A 21,031-nucleotide genomic window follows, 5' to 3' on the forward strand; every position below is an offset into this window, starting at 1 on the left:
TTCTGAGAATATATACCTTTTCTTGGAGCATTAGGAGCCAAGTTCTGCCAGTTTTACCTCTGTGCAGCATCTCTTTACTCAAGTGATGAAATGAATGATCTTTTCTGTGGTACTGTATGACACAAGTGAAGGCATGGGACTTCAGCTGTATGTGGACAGCCCTCTGTAACATTTTGCATGACAAAAACTGCTTAAAATAATCCTCACAGCCTCAAATACCTACACCCCTCCGCAGAGCCAGGACCTCCTCCAGCCATCATATGGATGGTGTAACAGTCTCTCCCAAAACTCTGAAGATGCTTGTGCTGTTACTGCATAATAGCCTGGTCTTTCAGGATAATCCGTTTCTCCTATCTCCCCTCTCATGCCAGGATACAAAAGCTTCTGAGGTGCCCACCCTATGAAAATAATGGAGAAGAGAAAAAGCCCATATACCAGTCTTAGATAAATGGTCGTTACCACTCTGACAACTATTTCCCAGGTCTTTTTGCAATGTATGATTGCAGGAACATACAAGCCAAAAGGCCTCACTAGCCTTTTCCTTACAAAAAAGATATAATAAGGCTTGTCCTTTTTAGGGATCTATTGCATTCAACATTTCTGTGTGGTTTTCTGTTTACCAGGGCTTGAAATCATCAGTAAAGTTGCTGGCCTTTTTGTTTGGGCAGGGAAAACATCATATGCTAGTGCTCAGCCTGAATCTTCAAAAGATGGGATCTTCTAAGGGGCTATAAATATCAGCCTCTTTGCTTCTGGGCATGCCCTGGAGAGGAGCAACAGCAGCTGTGCTCTGCTTCTAGTCTAGAGCCAAATCTACACTCAAATCCGAGCTCTCCATGTAAAATGAGAGCAAGGCCATGATTAACTAGGCATTTTAGGCAGGCTTCAGGCATGCCCAGGTGGGTGAGTGCATAAAAGATTAGGTCTGTGCTTTCCCACAGGACCAGTCCAAGCATACCTACTCACAGTGAAGGCAGCTTGTGCTCAACTTCATGAATAATCCAGCGCTGAGGTCATTTGCTTTTAGGAAAGATCCCACACCTGGCTAACTTGCCAGATGTGCCTCTACTACAGGAACACCTGGGATTCATGGGCAGCCTCTGTTCGGGCTCTGCCTTTTGATATCATGTGTATGTAACGTTGAGCTTAAATTGGTGGCATATAGGCATTAGTCTGTAAAACACAGGACTTTGGCCTCTTTCTGTCCTTGTCTCCTAGGGTATAGCACAGATGCAATACAAAAAGCCCTGCTGATGTGCTTTATGTTATGTGCATTTTCTTTCTCTCTACATGATACCTTGCTGCCAGCCAAAAAACGGTACCAAAATGACTGAGGAAAAGCTTTTGAGGTCCTCTAAAGCCTCATACATTGTATTTCAAACAACAGGTTCCATAATGACACCACCATTTAATTCTGTGGAATTAATTAACATTGGCACTCCCAACTTTGTTATCTCAAACCTTTTCTCCCTTTAGTAAAACTAATTGAAGTTCCTGTCCCTGCCACCAACATAATATCACAAGCTATTAATTGCATCCATTAACTGTAGCTAAAGAAACAATAGTGCTTTGGTCACTTCACCTGTAATCCACAAATTATGGACCTGGGTGAATTATAACACTCCAAAGAGATGTTGCAAGTGACTTCTGAAAATATCTGTTGATTTCAATGTAATGCACTCTCCTGCCTCACTCCAGCCACATAGCTACTCTGCAGCCACTCACTCCACCTACCAGTGCACCTTTGTGTATTTGTGGATTTTCCATCCTATGCAGCAGGATGGGAAAGAAGAGGCTCTGTTGTTGTTGTTGTTGTTGCTAATGCACACATGAGTTTTGGCCAAGGGAAAAGAACAACTGGATCTGTTAAAATGTGAACTCAGTGCCAAATGGTAAGTAGTACAAGGTGTTATAATGAAAAAACTCTTGCTCAGGACAGTCCATGGAGTATTAATTTGGATGCTAGCAGGGGCTTGGAGTTGTGGAGGGGTCCTAGGGTGATTCTGAGTTGTTACTCTCATGTCAGGCTCACTCCAAAGACATTGCCCTTGATCTCTGCCACTTTTAGACAGCGAAGTAAAAATTAGTTCCAAGGCACCAGCAATGACTGTCACTGGAGAAAGAGAGCGTTGACAGATTAAGGGTTGTTCATGTTAGACCTCCAGAGGGAATGGGCGCCCAAGGCCTCCTCCACCACTGGAGTTATTTCAGTAAGGACTCTGCACAGGAGAAAAGCAAAATGCAGTGATCATGTATGTGTCCTTGAAGCTCCATATGGATCTGAGAGCCAGTCTCTGGGGAAAAATATTAATGATGGATGATACTGAAAAGAAATCAGAAGTATTAGTTTGACCCAGGGCATCCAGTTCTTAATCCCTAGCTCAGCTATTGCAGCATCCTTTGGAAGACTTAATGTGAAATCCAGTGCTGGTGATGTACAAAACTGTCACTGAACTATGCCAAATACCAAATCTTTAATGAGGTTATTCTTGTGTTTTATGGGATGCAGAGCAGTAACCTACTTTCTGCTGTGATTAAGGGTAGGAAGTGACTACTTTTCAGTGTTGCATCATTTATCAAAAATAAAAAATATAAAAAATCCCTTAGAAGCTAGATGTGGAAAATTAAAGAAGTTTTGATGAAGAAACTTATCTCCAATTAACTTAAGCTGTGTAAATCCTTTAGATGAGACACTGAAATGTTTTTGAGACACTAAGTTAATTTTCATGTGATTTTCATGTTACAGATGTGTCAGCGTAAGTATGGATGCACTAATCATTCTGGTATAATTAACTGCCTGGTGAAATGTCTCATTAGCGTGGGGAGTTACTGATGAATAATTTGTCATATTCTAATTATTCCTTTCTCACCCCCCTTCCTTTAAAAATACATAATTATAAGCATTTAGGAAATAACTTACATGGTGTTGAAAATCTACCTCATCATTTAGATCCTTCCAACTTTTCTGAAGAGCAGTTTATGCTAAGTGTTGAGAATTAAGGTAGCTATGGAAAGAGCTGTTCTATAATGTTGCAGCACTGCACAAGGCGCATAAGGGCTTGCGAGCCCAATGGGATCCGGAAAGTTCCCACTTGGGAAAGGTCCCTATTGTGCTTTACTGCCCCAAGGATGAAAGCAATGAGATATAGTATTAGGTTGTGCATACTCTGCTGTGTCTGAAGCTTCAAGAATGTGTTAAATTCCTTGCTGACCAATTTAAAGGCCACATGTGGTATCAGCTCCCCCTTCCTGACAAAGGTCTCCTAACTTAATAGAAACATATTTTAGAGTGATAAATGCTTCAAGCAGTTTTTCTCTAACTAGAGAAAGGAAGAGTTGACACGTCCTTGGAATCTGGAAAAAGCTGAGAGTGAAGTAGTTTATGTTGCATACATCCATCCAGTAAGCATTCGAGTTATATGGTAGATGGGGTTTACAGTAAACCTTGAGATACGTTGATCAGAGCTGAAGCTGGAGGACAAATGAATGATGCACACTCACTGTGTTCTTTGGGAATACCAGCAAGGGTTCCAGCTTCAATTAGTAAGTGTACCATGACGGCACACAGCTCCAGAGTCAAAATGTAATGAACTTCACCCACTTTGTATTGTAACATGCCTGAGTGGACAGGGCATGATGTACACTATGGTTCTGCTCCAGGCAGATAGTATTAAGTTGTCCCAAGCAATTGCTTCTGTGCTTTCCTTTCCTCTTCTACTTTTATTCTTATTTAGTCTGCAAAATTTGCTGAAGTGAGGGCAAGGAGTAAACAAAAATGGTTTTGTGTTGTTGTGCTTGCTTATACACAAGGCCTCCCACAGTGAGGCATTTGCACACTACTACAAATAAAGCCTTCGAACAGCTTCACTAGAATAGTACTATTAACTAATTTTCCGTCTTTCAGGGCTCTTATACACTATGCGAAGTGCTAGACACAAGGGATTTACAACAGTCTTTTAGTAAAATTTGAGCCAGAAGAAGAGAGAAAATTCAAGCAGTGGAACTACTTGGGCAGTGTAGGGAGGCAAGTAAGGTTAGTTGACTGTGCATTGAAGGCCAACTGGTTGTAGGTCATCTGACTCTAGAGAAAGCTAGTACTGGTCAGCTCTTTTGGTGAAACTGTGAATCTCACCATCTTGGAGCAGGATTCCTTAAGGGTAAATTTTCTTTAGTCCATCTCGCAAACAAGTGGATAAGCTGAGGATTTGCTCCTTGTAGTCACCGCAAATGAAGCTCAAACTACTTTCTTTCTCTTTATTCTCCTTTTTCAAACAGGAAAGAAATGGCTAGCCCTTATGATTCAAAACAAAACTAATAACCCTTAGATTTATTGTCCAAGAGACAAATAAACCTTCTTTTATTTAATTAAAAAAAAAGGTTTTTGGTGTTGGGGTTTTTTTGTAAGTCTCTTGCCTTAGGAACAGTGAGGGTGACTTCAGAGTATTCATCAGATCCATCCCTTTTTTCCCAAATTGACATTCATTTCTGTCACAATTTTCAGTCCTAAAGCTGTTCAGCATGCTTCTACAATGTAAAATGTTTCTCCTAAAGTCTCACAAGTCCAGTTCTCATTATTATCACAATGACCCTGTCCTTTTAATAGCCCAAAGAGGAAGATAAAGCATTTTATTTCTGAACACCCCCTTTGTAACCTTGCTGAGCACAAAATCCTAAGAAAAATATGGAGCATTGCCCTCTGGCTGCTTTTTGTATTAGCCATAGTCCTAATTTTCTATTCTGGCATTGACTGAGAGTTCTGGGGTGATAATAATTCAAATCAAACTTATGAAGCACAAAGAGTGCCTTCTGTGAGCTCTGCCAGTCTCTCAGTTGTTTCATACTTTTTGTCATCCTTGCATACTTTCAGATGGTTCTGGTTTTCAACACCTCCCACATTCTCATACTCAATCTGGAAATGCAGTAAGTGAAAACTCAGTGGAACAGAAGAACAGCTGGTGAACAGCAGAAAAGTTAAAAGCCTCACTCACCTGTTTTTCTGCACATATTTAATCTTTGCGAAGGAATTAAGTATTGTGAGGCAAATGCATAGACCACACGAGGGAAACACCTTGCAGCCCATATTCATCAAGCATTCCTATCTCCGTGCTCTGAATGGTATGGCTATAGATTCAGTTCCCTGGAATCATCCCTCTTTGCATTCAGCATGTTGTGGTAACCCATGCAGTGACAGAAGAAAAGCAATTTCTGTAATATATTCAGGGTGCTCTAGAAAGCAAGCACAGTAATACTATTAAAAGAAAGGAACAGGACTTAGGTGAGCTTCATTCTGAAGCTGAGCCACACTGCTTTAGTGTGACTTCAGTCTCTGTATTGTTCACTTTAACCCACTGTGTCTCATTTTCCCATCATAAAATTGGTATAACAGTGCTACCCTACTTCATAGGGAGCTTTTGAGGCTTTTTTTTTTTTTTTTTGTGAAGTGTATTGAACTGGAAAATGAGCAGAATAATAAAATGCCACAATGGTACACCATTATCCTCCCTGCTTCCACATCCCTCATCAAAAACTGCTATATCTCAGAAATCACCAGTGTTAATGGCTAGAATGACAAATGGTATTCCAGGGTTTTGGTTTTTTTGTTTTGTTGTGTTTTGTTTTGGTTTTGGTTTTGTTTTGTTTCTGTACATTTCTCAGTATTCTAATGAAGTTCTACGGAATTGCTTAACTGAAATAGCCAAAATAATAAACAAGTGTTAATGCAATGACCTTTATCCACCTTTCTCTCCTTTACTATTGTTTACTTTATATCAAAGCACTCTCTCTTTCTGTCAGGGACTGTGTCTGTTTGCGCAGCATCTAACAACACAGTGAGTTTATAATTTGAACAATGAACTGTTGGAAAAGTTTACATTGAAGATTTTTTGTCATGTGAAATACCTAAAGCTCCCAGTCAAGAAAATATTCCCCTCTAAGACAGAATTTAAATGAATGTTGTCCCCAGAAAGAATAAATTTAAATGTAGACTTGTGAATTTTCCCAAAGGGAGGCTTAGATGCTCTTTGGACCTTTTATTTTTTCCTTCTCCAAGAAGGAAAAATTCTGAAGTTCAGGAGTGCACAGACTTGTTTGTGTCAGGTGTCTTCGTTAGCAGAGGTGGGTGCTGTTCCTGGCTGTGGCAGGCTCCAGCTGTATTTGGGGCAGCGTATTGTTGTCAAACAGCAGGTATGTCCCTAGCAGTGAAACTTGTATTTAAATGCAAGCTGTTGTACTTACATGAATGATTGGCTGATGTAATATGAATTGTATTATGTGGAAGGCAGATAAGGAGATCTCTGCATGTAACTTTTGGCCTTAAATAGCTTAAGTAATTGATTATTCTAATCTTTGGGAATGCTTAGAATGTTACTGTAATAAATAAATAGGCAATAAGTAATTTCTTGAAGTATCCTCATGACTGAAGTATGAGGCTTTGCCAATATTCTTGACAATAAATGCCATCCTGGCTATTGTTACTGCAAGTAGTCTGTTTGTTCTGGCAATTCCATATCCTAGGGTGAACCATAATGGTTTTATTTATAGTTTCAATACGAAAGTACCTCCTCAGGTGATAGGATAACCTTTAATAGTATAATAGCTGGGAAATAAGCAACTGAAGCTTATTGGAGACTTTGAATTCTGCCTTGTATCTGACAATTTAGTGCATGTCTATATAGATGGAATTCAATTTATTTTTCATTCTCTTTTGTATTTTGATTTGCAGGTTGGAATTGTTTGTCACTTCTCCACTTATGAAATCAAGAACATTAGAATGATCAGTTTGATGACAGCCTTGGGGAAGCTTTTAAAAAACATTTAATTTAGAAAAAATCCTGCCTCTGTAGTTTATGTTACCTATAGTTATTTCTCAGTTGGTTGCTGTGGAAACAAATGTCATGTCAAAACCAAAGGACTGCATTCCAGGTACAACAGATGCAACACGTGATCCCTTGAGAAAGGCACTGCTCTGGGAGAGGGATTTGTCTGGCAGATGACTGATGTCTGGACTCTGTAGTTTGGCCCATTTGTGCCCAACACAGCACTAAAGACTGAAAACAAAGATGAATTGCAAACACGTTTATGGGTTTTTTTTTTGCTGTGGATAGGTACTGTTTAGGACAGCTTAAAGTGTCCTTCAACTCATTCCTGTCAACTCATGACCCTTGGGAGCTGATCTGACAAAGAAGAGAGAAGTGGCTTTGGCATTACCTCAGCCCTGCTCCCCAGGGAGATTTATCTGCATAGAAAGGGTGATCAAAGAGTGAGCTTGACTAGTTTCCTCCTACTGCAGGAGTGGCTCAAAGCAAACACAGGAAGGACTGGTTTTTGTCTTTCTGAGCTGAAAACCTGTTGTTCGGTTCTGCTGGGTACTGTTCAGCTGGTGAGACTGTGATGTAGCAATTGCTTACCCCACAGAAACAGGTCAACAGAAATTATTACTAATTCAAATAGCGTAACAAATTTATTAACTAGCTTTAGATAGAAAGAAAGGAACATTTGAAGAAAGGCAAAATTTCTCCTTCTGTTAAAAACTTAGAATGAAATGTACTGAATTTTTATTTCAAACTAATGATTCTTTCAAAATGCAGGTAAAAATGATAAAAAGGATGTTCAACCAGAAAAAAACCCACCCCCAAAAAATCACAATAAATATTTCGCTTGGCGTTGACAGATACATTTGAGGTTGACTTGAAATAATGTAATTTGACAGGTTTGTTTCTGCCAGTAAACTGAAAAAAAAAGTCCTAAAGGAGAGCTTTAGTTCTCCTCCTTTCTTGGCTTCACTAGGTCTTGTTGGCAGGGTGATGTCTTTTAAACACCTTTGACTATGCCAGATGATTAAATCCTCCAAGCTGGCAATAATTTTTTATATTGCCTCCATACATTGCACTGAAACCCCTTCTCTGCCTTTTAAGTCCTCTGCTCCATAACTATCAATCAGATCCTATACTTTTAAGTAACATATCCTATCCCTTGTTGGCTTCACCTTTTTTTGTGGCAGGGACTCCCTCGGAGCATGGGGGAGTACCCTACTGGCTGCCAGTCAATCCAGGTCCACCTAAGGAGCACGCAGCATGTTGGTCTTTTTGTTTCTTGCACAGCCTTAGCTATAAAGCTTGATTAATTTTTTTCAAATACACTAGAAATTACATGGTTATACATAGTTATGCAAATTTTATAACCACAATATTTTACTTAGAGTATAAGTTCATTGAAATAAAGTCATCCTTGTTTGTACAATGAAATCTCACACTATGAGGTGTTAATCAGTCATTCGGGCTTTACATTAAATGCAGCATTTAAAAGTATGATGACATAGAAGAAATATTTCTATTTTCCATAGAACAAATGACCATTAATTACAAAGTGTGCATATATAAAGGGCTTTCAGAATTCTCCATGCTATTGTTTGTTTGTTTTTTTTCCAAAAAACAGAAGGGAAAAGATTTTTTATGAGTCGTGAGATTTACATTACCACTGCTGGCCACAACAAAGAGGTCTGCAGACTGGAGGTGGATCTCAGGAGTGAAAATGGATCTAACACAAACCTCTTGTTCACCAGCTCTCATAGACTGTGTTTGTAGTGGAAGGATTTGGCATGTAATGCAGAGTGGGAGCAATTTTTTAAGTGTGGAAAAAGACACTTAGAGGAGTTGGGCTAGCTTTGCTACGTGTAGTTCCTTCATGTGAAAGGCATTAGACTCTCAAATTCTGTCCCTAACGATGAGTTGAGAAAAAGGATGAACTATGCCTTTTTATTTACTTTACATCAAAAGTCTTAAACATGAACTTTGGGTTTAAATTTGTCTTCATGTGTGAGGTTTTTCACAATGTTTCTGAACCCCACAGGAAGATTAATAAATGAAGGAAATAACACTATCTCTCTCAGAGAATGACATGTATCTAGTGTTTGCTTGATTGCCCCTTCTCCCAAATCACCTGTGTTTGCCATTCCGAATAGTTGTGCTGTTCCTAATGGCTTTGTTTGCTATTCCAAATTGATGTTGCATCAAATTATGTGGTTGTTTGTTTGTTTGCTTTCCACAGGAGTTCTCTTGTAAATTAGCAACAGTTAATGGGGAGTTAAACCATTCTCAAAATTCAATTTGACTATCAAATTCACTCAGTAGAAAAAAAAAAAAAAAATGACCTTTAGAGAGAATTGACTGTTACAGAAATATATGGCAAGGATCACTGAGAATGACACATGACGAGTGGTGGCCATGGGGAAAGAACTTATTAAAAGTGTTTCATAAATAACAAAGCCCAAATCAGAGCCTTTTCTCATCCTTTCAGAAATAATTGCCTCCCTTCATTGCACTGGATCATGCTATCTGATTAGTTATTGGCATTTAGAAGTAAATATAACATCTTCTCTTTGGTCCATAATTCACTGTGGTACTCCCAGTAGAATCACTGATGTTGGAAGTAGGGAGGAAAGGTGAAGATATACACAACTGTCTGGCAACTTATGTCTTAAAATTTGCTCACTTGAATTACTGTGAACTGGATCAAGTACAGAATCAGCTAGAAATGAATGAACTACAAACTTGTCTGAACCATTGTCCAAAGCTGGAACTGATGATCTCCATTCTCTAACATACACAGAAGTTTATCTCTCTTTTAATACCTCATTTTCTCTTGCATTATTTGTCAGAGAGGCCAAAACATGATGAAACACTGTTCAATCAGTGCTACTAGGCCTATCCAGAACAGAAAAGCACTAGAAACCTCACCTCAAATACTCTCTAATCAAGAAATCCAGGTATGCCTCCAGTTCAACATGTAAAATATACATTGGTTGTCATGGAAGATGAGCACTGATAGTGTCATGTAGCATTTAAGCCTCATTTTGCAAATGGCAGAGATCTGGAGAGAGTTTGCATAATTGTGTAAACTCCTCAGCCTTGAAGCAAATTGAAAATCTAGCTCCATTTGAAGATCTATCTATTGCTGAATTAAAATCCTACCTTAGATTCAGAAACAACCATGGGATTTTTGTTATGAACTAATGTTTTTTAGCATCTGTGCCAGCTTAACTCTGAAATGTCTTTCTCAGCTACTGTCAGCAAGATCAGATTGTGAAGAGAAAACTGTCCTTTTACTTTCCAATTATGAGTGAGCTGTGACATATAGATTTTCTGCAACACTGCTTCTGCAACAGTGCTTCAGCTTTCTCATATAGGTAGTTTACAACAGTTCAAGATACTCACTATATAAAGTAAACACCTAAAATAACTGTAAGGTTTAGTGTTTGAAAACAGCATATTGAGTCCTGGTTTTAAATTTCTTGCGGAGAGTTTGGTGGGAATCTCTTCCCTGACCTGAGTTAAAAACAAAAGTTAGATAGAATCACACAAAATGTAGGATGGGTTACATCTTTAGATCTGTCAGCTTATGCATCACTGAGAAACTTCTTTTTAAAGTGATGAATCATTACCATCATAAACTTAACATCTCTTCCACTCTAGACTCTTCTATTGTTCAGTTGAAAAAGGTTAAGTATCAGAGATGTATTATACAAGCCCAAGTCATTGACATGGACAATATAGTTACACTTTTATTAATGGAGCAGTTTTCAAAGAACAGCATAGCAACATGAACAACCTCAAGAGCATTAACTAAGCAGTCCAGCAATTTTCTTTGGGGAAAAAAAAGCTCATTGATCAAAATTAAGAGGCTTATAATTCTGATAGAACATCAAAACATTACAAAAATGCATTGTGAGCTACCTAAAAAAACTAAAAAAGCAAAAACAAAATTACATAGTTCAATCTGATATATTTTGTTTTTTGTTTTAGTGATAAACAAATATATGTGTTTCAGACTGCTGGAATCATGTAACTTGTTCTCATCCTTTTCCTTTTCCTTTTCCTTTTCCTTTTCCTTTTCCTTTTCCTTTTCCTTTTCCTTTTCCTTTTCCTTTTCCTTTTCCTTTTCCTTTCTTTTCTTTCACAGAAGCACAGAACAACAGAATGGCTGAGGTTGGAAGAGAACTCTGGAGGTCATCTTCTCCATCCCCCCTGTGCAAGAAGGGGCCACCTAGAGCAGGTTGCCGAGGTCCATGTCCAGATCACTTTTGAGTATCTCCAGGCATGGAGACTCCACAACCTCTCTGGGCAACCTGTGCCAGTGCTCAGTCACCCTCACAGTAAAAAAGTGTTTCCTGATGTTCAGAGGCAACCTCCTCCACTTCAATTTGTTGCCATTGCCTCTTGTCCTGTCACTGGGTACCACTGAAAAGAGCCTGGCCCTATCTTCCTTGAACCCGCAGGTGTTTATATACATTAATAAGATCTCTTTGAACCTTCTTTTCTCTAGGCTGAACAGTCCCAGCTCTCTCAGCCTTTCCTCATAGGAAAGATGCTTTGGTCCCTTAATTATCTTTGTGGCCCTTTGCTGGACTCTCACTAGTATGTCCATATCTTTGTTGTACTGGGGAGCCCAGGACTGGACGCAGCACTCCAGGTGTGGCCTCAGCAGTGCTGAGTAAAGGGGAAAGATGACCTCCTTCGGCCTGGTGGCAATTCTCCTCCTAAGGCAGCCCAGGATACCATCAGCCTTCTTTGCTGCAAGGGCATGTTGCTGTCTCATGTAAATGCTGGCTTATTCCTTTTTCCCTTTTCTTTTTCCTTTTTTTTCTCTCTCCAGACAGTGAAAGAAAAAAAAAAAAAGAAAAAAGAGCTTTTACAGAGCTTTCAATTCCTTCTCTAAGAAGGCATTGACCTGATACTTAATTGTTATCTGAATAGATTGTTTTAGCTCTAAGGATACTCATAAATTTCAAATAGTGTATTAGCACTCTTCCAACAGGCAAGTGCTTCAGCTGTGTCTCTTACTAGCTCATAACACTCTTTGAATAAAATGTGCGCTCTAGACTGTGACTGGTGACTAGATAAATCAAGTGGTCTTAATTCAGGCACCTGATAGATCTCATGAATCTCTTATAGGTCACCTGTTTCAATCCTAGACAGCATAGTTAACTTCATGAATGTAAGTTACAAGAATCAGCTGACTATCTAATGGCCTATGGAAAATAATTGAGCTAATTTCAGTCTAGTTTTGAGTGTTTACATCTCAGAAATGTCGGCACTGGAGAAAGTTGCTGTTGTATTTTCTTCACCCTTGACAACTGGAGAACAATTAAATCTGGCTTCAATTAACTTAAAAAAATAAGCAACAAATCTACTTACAGCATTGCAAATTTTTACTAAGGCCTTTGTCCAAATCTTGGAAAGGGTCCTTTTTGCTCTTGTTTTAATGATTAGTTGGAGGATAAATGATTTAACTTCTGTGTACATCTAAGGTGACATGCTGTAATTTATAGAAATGCCAGTGCAGTGAAATAACCCAAACAGAAATGAATGTACTGACAATTCCTATGTAATTACTTCAGAGCTGTCACTTTTCTATGTGTGTTCAGTGCATAAGTGCATAACAAATGTGAAACACCCCAGTAATCAATATTCCTTGTCAAGCACAACTATATTGCCATGGACTTATTACCATGCTATTCCTTCTGATTCTTCTTTTCTACTTATCTAATTAATGTAAGTGCATTGCATTACCATTCCTAACATAGAACACTGCAGCTAAAGTTGGATCATTAGCAAATTCTGGGCAGGGTGACTCCATTATTTTGCAACCTGTTTTTAAAAGGCTCAGTAGCAAGCCGTATCATTTACAGCACAATGTGGGAACAAAATTCTCGTTGAGATTCTTCTTGTTAACACAACATCCAGCCAGCTGTGTTGGTTTGCTTTATTTTTGTGTGGTTAACGTATATAAGAGGAAAAGAACAATGGCTGGGTTTAGTGAGTCATTGAAAGTACAATTTTGTGATGAGCACTTTCATCAAAGTAAGGCAGTGTCTTATCAGCCTGTCTAAATCTATCTCTGTGATAGCTGGCTGTTCTGTACAGTGCATTTTCTCTGTCTATGAATCTGCAGAATGTGATCTTGTTTCATCAAGCTTTCAAATCCATTCTATTCAGGATGTAGATTATAGTCTACCACAGGTCTGTAATCTATGTAATCCCCTCAAAATTGTCTCTCTTTTAGCTGCTGCTTGGTCTTTATTTCTATCAGGGCACGGTGTTCGATAGCTTAGATCCCTAGTTCATTTCACATCCTGCTTCCCTCATCATTCATGCTTGCTACCTCTGTATTAGTCTGTTCTCAGGACCTTTTTGGAGTGAACCGAGTTCTCTATGGTGAAATCCAAGAGATTATTTCCTCCAAGACCTACTCCGAAAGCTCAATGGGGATAAATCTACATAAAATTTAATATAAATCAATCTACATAATCTAACACAAAATCTACATAACATATAAAATCCCACCTAGTCCTCTGACACTACCCCAACAGTTGTTGCACCATTAAATATCCTTATATACCCTTTCTAGCATACACACACCATGTGCAGCATGTAGCCTTGGTGTTGCACTGTGCAGCACCACTCTGGCAGTCTGCAGCATGACCCTGAAGTTACTTCATGCATTTTCATCTTCAAAAGTAATGAAAAATAATTACGATATCTCAGGGTTACAGGACTTCTGTATAGGATGAAGGCAAGCCCTAGGCCAGGTACTGTGTTGAATAAATACAGACAGCAGCTCCAGAGAGAGCTATCTGTGAAAGAGTGGATGTGGACCACTCTGAGCAACAGAGCCTGGGACACAGCCTTTGGGTTGGAGCTCTTTACCTGCCTAGCCAAACCTTCACTCTGAGAAGCCAAACAGTAGTAGTCCTTTCACAGATTTGGGTCCAAGCTTCCCATGACAGCCATGCCGATGTTTCACGCTCTGGATCTAAATTTCACCCCTGGGATTGCACTAAGAAATCAAGAAAGAAGCTTCAGATGCTCCAACATGCACAGGAGGTAGTTCATGTAAAGGTCAGGTGAATCCCAAGTCACTTGCTGCTTACTGACTCCCAAGAGATCTTATTTTATTATTATTATTATTATTATTATTATTATTATTATTATTACTACCATTATTATAATTATCATTATTATAATTATCATTATTATTATTATGTGAAAATAACATCTTTTTAAATTTCAGTTTTAATTACTTTTGTCTCAAGAGTGTAGGAGGGTACTGAACTAAAAATGTACAAACATAAGAAACCTGAATGAACATCTTTTCTGGTTCAATCATCTGAAACAGCAGCCATATTCACTCAAAACTTTTCTCCAGAATGGGGGAGTTTCCAACAAGCAGGCAACTCCATAGAGATATGTAAGTGAGAGATGCCTATGAAGGATAGAATTTAATGTTACTGAGAGATTCAGAATCATATCATAACCATCCTTTGACTTCACATCATAATTTGTGAAATGAGCTATTTTTTCTGGTGCTTGCAGATAATTTAGCACTGCTTCCATCAACTTCTAAGTTACCATCACAGAGATGTTAAGAAAAGTATGTAGATAACAAACACAGCCTGCAGACTATTGAGCAGAATGGCTGAAATTCAGTAAACTAATGGTCTGCTTTACTGTATGAAGCAAGGAAAACAAACACTGCACCCAAAGCTTTCACTAGCCACACACTCAAAGGTATTTTGCCTGGAAACAAAAAACAAGAAGCATACAAAATGTAATAATTCAACTGGCAGATTCTGGCTGTCATCTCCCTTTGAAACTCATCCTTCTGGCCTCTGCACCTAGGTCCCATTTCTCTCTTGCTTTTTTTATTTTCCTTGCTTTTTAAAATTTTATTATCCAGGTGATAGGTCTCTGTTTAAAGGCTTTTAATATGTAGGACAGGTTACAGCTGTGTGTAGAAAGAAGGTAGAGAGATGTGTAGTCAGGCCACAGTGGACAAAGTATCAGAAACAGCTCCAGTGCCTCTGTCCAAGGAACATGTTGGGTGACCACTGACCTATGGGGCGTCACACCGTGAGCAGGGACGTACGAGGCAGGAAGGTCTAGGGAATGCATTCCTGTGATCATCAAAGTAAAAATGGACTAGAAGGAGGATTGCCAACATTCTCAATATCTGAGTTGGGGAAAGTGGAAGTGACCTAGTTAGATATAGTATGAACACCACGGGCTCATGAAGTGCCACCAGAGAAATAACAAGTGAACACTGAACTCTGGAGAAATTGTCTTCCACAGATGGTGGTGAACTCTGGCACCAGCACAAGCAATTACTACACAGAAGAAAACTCAGCAGCCGGTGAAAAGAGAAGCATGGTGCAGGTACTGGGTGACTGGCTGCAGCTGCTAATGGGTGTATAGGCTGGATTATATGGCTCCAAAGCCAATGTTCAATACAGGCTGCTGCTGCAGAGGGCTGTGTTTTAGTTCTGCTCTCAGCTCCGAGTTAGCTTTCAATTGTGACCTTAGGTAGATTAATGCTGATGTTATTCTTCCATATATGATTCACTGTTCACTTTAAAGGCTGTAATCCTAAAATGGAGCTTTTCTGGAGAGCTGAAGACATTTCCTACATCATATTAAAATGTTTCTCCCATTTTTGCTCTACAGAAATTACTGAATCATTAAAAATTAATTATTTTCAATGCACTAATGATGTAGATATTCCTACAAAGAAAGGATTTGTAAAATGGTGCAGGTTCACCACATATAAAGATGGCCAGAATAAGGAAAACATTTAATGATTCCAGAATCATGAAAACATTTTAGTTTGGATATTTGAACTTTCCACAGAAAATACTGAAATAAGTTGTAAATTTCATATTTGCATTATACTTTGAGCCTATTTCTTCTAGTTTTTTGTTCTGTGTTTCTTGAAAAGCTTATAAGCATTAAATTTTAGACTTGAAACTGATTTTTTAACTTTCTGAAATTTTCTATACACAAAACCATGAACTAAAATGTTTTTATAGAGGTAATTGATAATTTCTATTTCTTTGTTGCATGCTTATATAAGGACACTCTTTGTACATGTAAAGTCTTATTTCACTTTAACTTATTAATTTAAAAAATTACAAGCTCAATTAAACAAACTGGAAAAAACCACACATTTTTGTGAAAAATGTGTCTGCCTCTATAGACAAGTCATTTTGCTTCTCAAACACAAGGACTGGTGAAAAAATAGTAACAAAGAGGGGAAGAAGTGTATTATGACAATAGCAACAAGGTATTTATTCTAGAAAAGGCAAATCCACCCAACTTACAAATACTTCTGTCATGAATTGCACAAAACCTTCACAGGAGATAGTGAAAAGATGAAATATGGTCTAATCTTATGGGAAGCTGATGATCTCTGCACACATGTGAAGCTATATCTTCGAACTCCATTTCAACCATATACTGGGTTTGCTTTACCACTAGTTTTTATGCTGTACTTTAAATGAAAATTTACAAAAGGGTCAGCACTAAGGGTACAGGATAATTTATTTAGGTGCTATATACTTAAATAGAAGCACTCTATCTGCAAGTTTGCTTTTGTCAAAGAGCATGCCGAATGCAACCAGGATCTGAACCAGAATGGAAACCTGTGGGTGCAAGGGGTACGTATTTGTGCCCTGGACCCATGGGATCCCAGGTGAATACCCAGGTAAGCAAGAACAAGGCTGTCAGACCTAAGGTCAATTCACTACTATGGCTAGTGGAAGAGGTGGAGGATTCATCTAGCAGGACAGGGAAGTGATAAAAGGGATCACACAAGCTGTTTGCCCTATTGAGTAACTTCATTAGCATAAGCTTGTGCTAAAAGGCTGATCAGATAGGGAAACCATCTTTTCCAGACTCCAAATACATCACCGGTGTACTTCCCAAGGAACAGCTATGTAGAAATAAAATCTACTGATAGCACCTAGGGAACTGGTGAGTTTACACCAACCCTGAGTACCTGAGTCTAGGGAAGAGCTTTCTCAGAAAATCTCTGCAAAAACAACCCATACTTCTGTTAAGATATTTGGCTGATCAGTCATGCACTTCAGCCTCAGAGGGCTGAAACTGCAGCTCTGAGTACTCACACTGTCACTCCGGTGCTGGTCCAGACTGCCAAGGCTGGCGCATCCCACCTGCAGGAGCTGGGAAGGCAGTCAAACAGCCCTAACACAGAGGTGGTCAGAGAGTCTGTAAGACACGAAATTAGCCTGGGTATCTTAAGACAAAGACAGCACCAAGGCTCTCTTACTTCTAGAAGATTCAAGGATTGAAGTCTTCCTGAGTGATCTGCAGCCAGCAGAGAGCTCTTGGTCAGACCCTGTCACAGCCAGAGCCTGGGCCAGTGCTCTTCACTGTGCGGTGTGAAGACACATCTCTTGTGCCATGAAAACTTCACCAACACAAACCCATATTTGGCATCTGAAAATATTATATCCCTACTTTTCCATTAACTTTGGTTGACATTCAAGCCTTAAGCCATGCAAATTGAGGAGCTCTTAGTTGTAGTGAGAACATTTTTCAGTGCTGCTATGTCATCATACAAAACACCAGGTACCTTGCTGCCTTGGTAAAGCCTGAAAACGGCTTCTTATTCTTCTTTGTACTGATTATGTAAATGTTTGTTGTCAGTATATTAAAAAGTGTTTTTTCCAACCCCCTTCTTAATAATTTACTTAATCCCCACCAACATTACTGCCGAACAAAATATGCATTTGATATATTCAAGGACTTAATGCTGAAGGAGTCAGGAGTGATTTCAGGTGCCTCTATTTCTGGGGCAGATAGCCTGAACTCACTTTAAAGATAGCTTGCAATTTTTCAGAAGGGGCTGACAATCAGCCTCCTTCAAAGTTTCTCATGGTAAGCATTCAGAATTACGCTTTACCTCTTCAGGAAAGCACTTGTGACACTAATGTATTTTGCTTCATATACAGGCACTTCTTTGCACACGACTGCCTTAATCTGAGCTTGTGGGCTGTATCCCTATGAATGAAACATCCTTCTTGAACATTTGTTTGTGCAAAAATAGATATGCACAAATATTTCAAAGAAAGTGAAAATGGTACTTGAATTCCCTGTGTCCTAATAATAATCTTGTTGTGCAGTCTTCCATAATAATGAACATGCTTTTTTCAACCTTGACACAAATCACTCCCATCTTCCTCAGTATCTTCTGTTTTAAGATGATTGCTATTTTTTACATTTCAGCTGCCGAAAAGCTCATGTGCAGTAAACAACTGTTCTTTTGGATAGCCACAGATTATTAGAGTTTAGCTGGAGCTCCTGTACAGCTGGGATCTCACTTTTACTATACCCCTACATTTCAGTGAACATGATGTGCAAAAGTGTATTTTAAGAAAATACCAGTAACATTGCCAAAACATTGCCCTTCATGTGTGGAGCATAAAATCAGCCCTTCCTTTCTTACGAGTGCCAGGTTAAATAACAGGGGATTCAGCATGACAGGGGTAGGACATATTTGAGGGACTGGATTTTTTTGCAACAGCTCTAAGTGAGCATAAATCCTGTAGCCCCTGAAAGAGGTAGGCAAATACCATGGCAGAGGTGACTGCAATCTGAATAACTCTCACCTCCTGAAGCTTCTTTAGCTTCTGCGCTGTGGGAAGCAGCACAAATGCAGCTTTCTGCCAAGCTGTCATCCACGGCTGTGGTGAAACCCATTGTTATAATGGGCAGTAAGTGTTCGCATTTGATTGGTTTCCTTATTTTTATCTGCAGTCTCTATCCCCATCTATCCATAAGCTACTCGAGGCAGTGGATCAGTGTGATTTCTGAGTGGTTAAAGCCATTTGGATTTCAGCCTTGTGCCCTGTAACTTGCTCAGGGTGTCCGTAATTGGCTGGCAATGGCCGGCCTGTCATCCCTTATTAGTTAAAAGGGATTACGAGCACAGTACTTCAAACCGATAGCAGACGCTAGGATAGGATGAGGGGTAACTGGCTGTGATTATGTCATGGACTGCAGCAACAGCTCAGGGTGTCACCACTCAGCACACAACACTGCTGTGCAGTAGGAACCACAGGCTTTGGATGATGTTGTCTTGTTGAAGTGACTGATGCCTCTAGAAAGAAGGATGCAGAAGAGCTGTGAACAACGCTGCTCTGAATGCCATGTGAAATTCTTATGCTGTCAAGTCTCCAAGTGGGAACTGAGTAAATCTATGCTAAGCTGTAGGACTTTGCAGTTGTATCATACCTTGCCTTCACAGAGGTCCAAGGTGGTCATCATAATCCCATACCCTCCAACATGTCCCTGAGTGCCCTCTGTGGCATGAACTGGAAAAGCCACAAATTAACAGAGAAAGAGGAATTGAACAGTTCCACTTTGATCTGTACTTCTCAGAAATGTGCATCAAACTTTGTAGATGAGGTGATTTTCCGTTCAGCAATATCAACTCCTCTGTTGCTAACCCCCACATTATTCCTGTGCAATGGCCCATAAGTCCTTTACGAGATTATTTTACCTTCTCTCCCATCAAATGGATCAGCAAGTAAGAACATCTCTGTAGATAAAGGAGGTTTGTCTGTCAGGTTAGCATTAAGGTTCAGGGCACTGAGGTGGGATGGGACCTGGAAATGGCAGACCTTACGGAGACATGTAGTATATCCTGCCATCCTAAGTCCAAACAGCAGCTGCAATGGAGGACAAGCATGGATGAAGAAGCAGAAGATAATAAAGCATAGACATAGTTGTACATGTGGAACAAATGATGCAGTTAGACCTGGGGTAGCATTAGTAACCATTTCTGAATGGCTCTTCAATATCGCTGAGACAAGGAGTCAAGATAGTGTGCTGTTAACTTTCCTATAATGTGAATGACAGATGGCAGCCAGATAAAAGGGAGGTCATAAATTTGTAGATAGACAGGAAAAAGCTGTGGCTACAGCAAGGGTAACAATGTAGGAGGTTTGGGACAGCTGCTGCTGTACAAGAAACTTTTTCCAGTTCAGTTTGCAGACCTCTAACCTTCTCCATCAGTGAAGGGTCACTATTGCTACTCCTCATGTCTTCCCACAGCCTTCATCCATCACAGCCATAGCAGCAGACTAGTTTTCAATGGGAAAAGATATCTTAGAAACACCAGTTTGGCCAGCTGAGGCATTATCATCAGTTACTACAGACACTATGAGTGGCATAGCATCCAGTTCTGAGAATGATTTATTCCCTTTCTTGTGAACACCTGGTTGATGGAGAAGACTTACAGTGGTAGGTGGCAAATTTCAGAGGCAGAGTGGTTGGGATATTGTCCATATTAAGGAAACGAGTTTGTAGATGCAGGAACTGTACTCTTGTATCTTGCTGTATCTCTTCCTCACTCTCTTGGGGATGTTTTTTGCCATGGTAGTAGAGGATTACTTGGGCTAGCATGTGTCCTGGTGTATGGTACATGATGAGGTCCCCTATGAACCAAAGCCACTGCTGAGCTCTACCTTTGCCCTGCAACAAAGCACAGTATTTGGGAGCTGCATGGGTTCTGGCCTGTTTGCGTAACATACTTAATAGTGACCTCCCTTCCTCTTACCCACACAGTCCCTTATATTTGTGAGGTGTGTAAAATGGTGCTGGGTCAGAACCGTGGTAGCACACTACACTACACTACACTACACTACACTAGCTACGCTATCCTTCTTGGAGAGTGAATGACCACGTAGAACGCAACGTGCATTCCACACCAGACTTTGTGATATCCACTGGGATCAGCACCCATAAAAGTTCACACTGTGAAAGAGCTGGAGGATCCAGTCTGTCTGCTATAGAAGAATGTGATTGGTTCCTTAGCTATAAATTAGAACAGCAAGTAGGAGAGGTAAGTCTCCACCCTCAAAATGGACAGTATGGTCTGCATGCCGTACAAGAGAACAGATTTACAAACATGCCATTCTGTTATTAATTGATATATAAAGCAAGTAAATAAACATTTTAAACTAAAATTTGAGAGCATTTTCTATTCCCAAGCTATACAATAATGTATAGTTGCAACAGAACAATGCTGATTTTTAACATGCTGTTTTTTAACAGCATGAGAAGGAAAAAGCTGGAAATTCCTTTTCTAAGCTTGTTAATCCAAAAACTATTCTTACCTCCCTTGCCTTTCTTCCTTTCCCTCCTCTGTGTCCCATAGCATATGGAAAACATTCAGC

The sequence above is a fragment of the Platalea leucorodia genome, assembly GCF_965183815.1.
Source record: "Platalea leucorodia genome assembly, chromosome: 4".
Taxonomy (NCBI): domain Eukaryota; kingdom Metazoa; phylum Chordata; class Aves; order Pelecaniformes; family Threskiornithidae; genus Platalea; species Platalea leucorodia.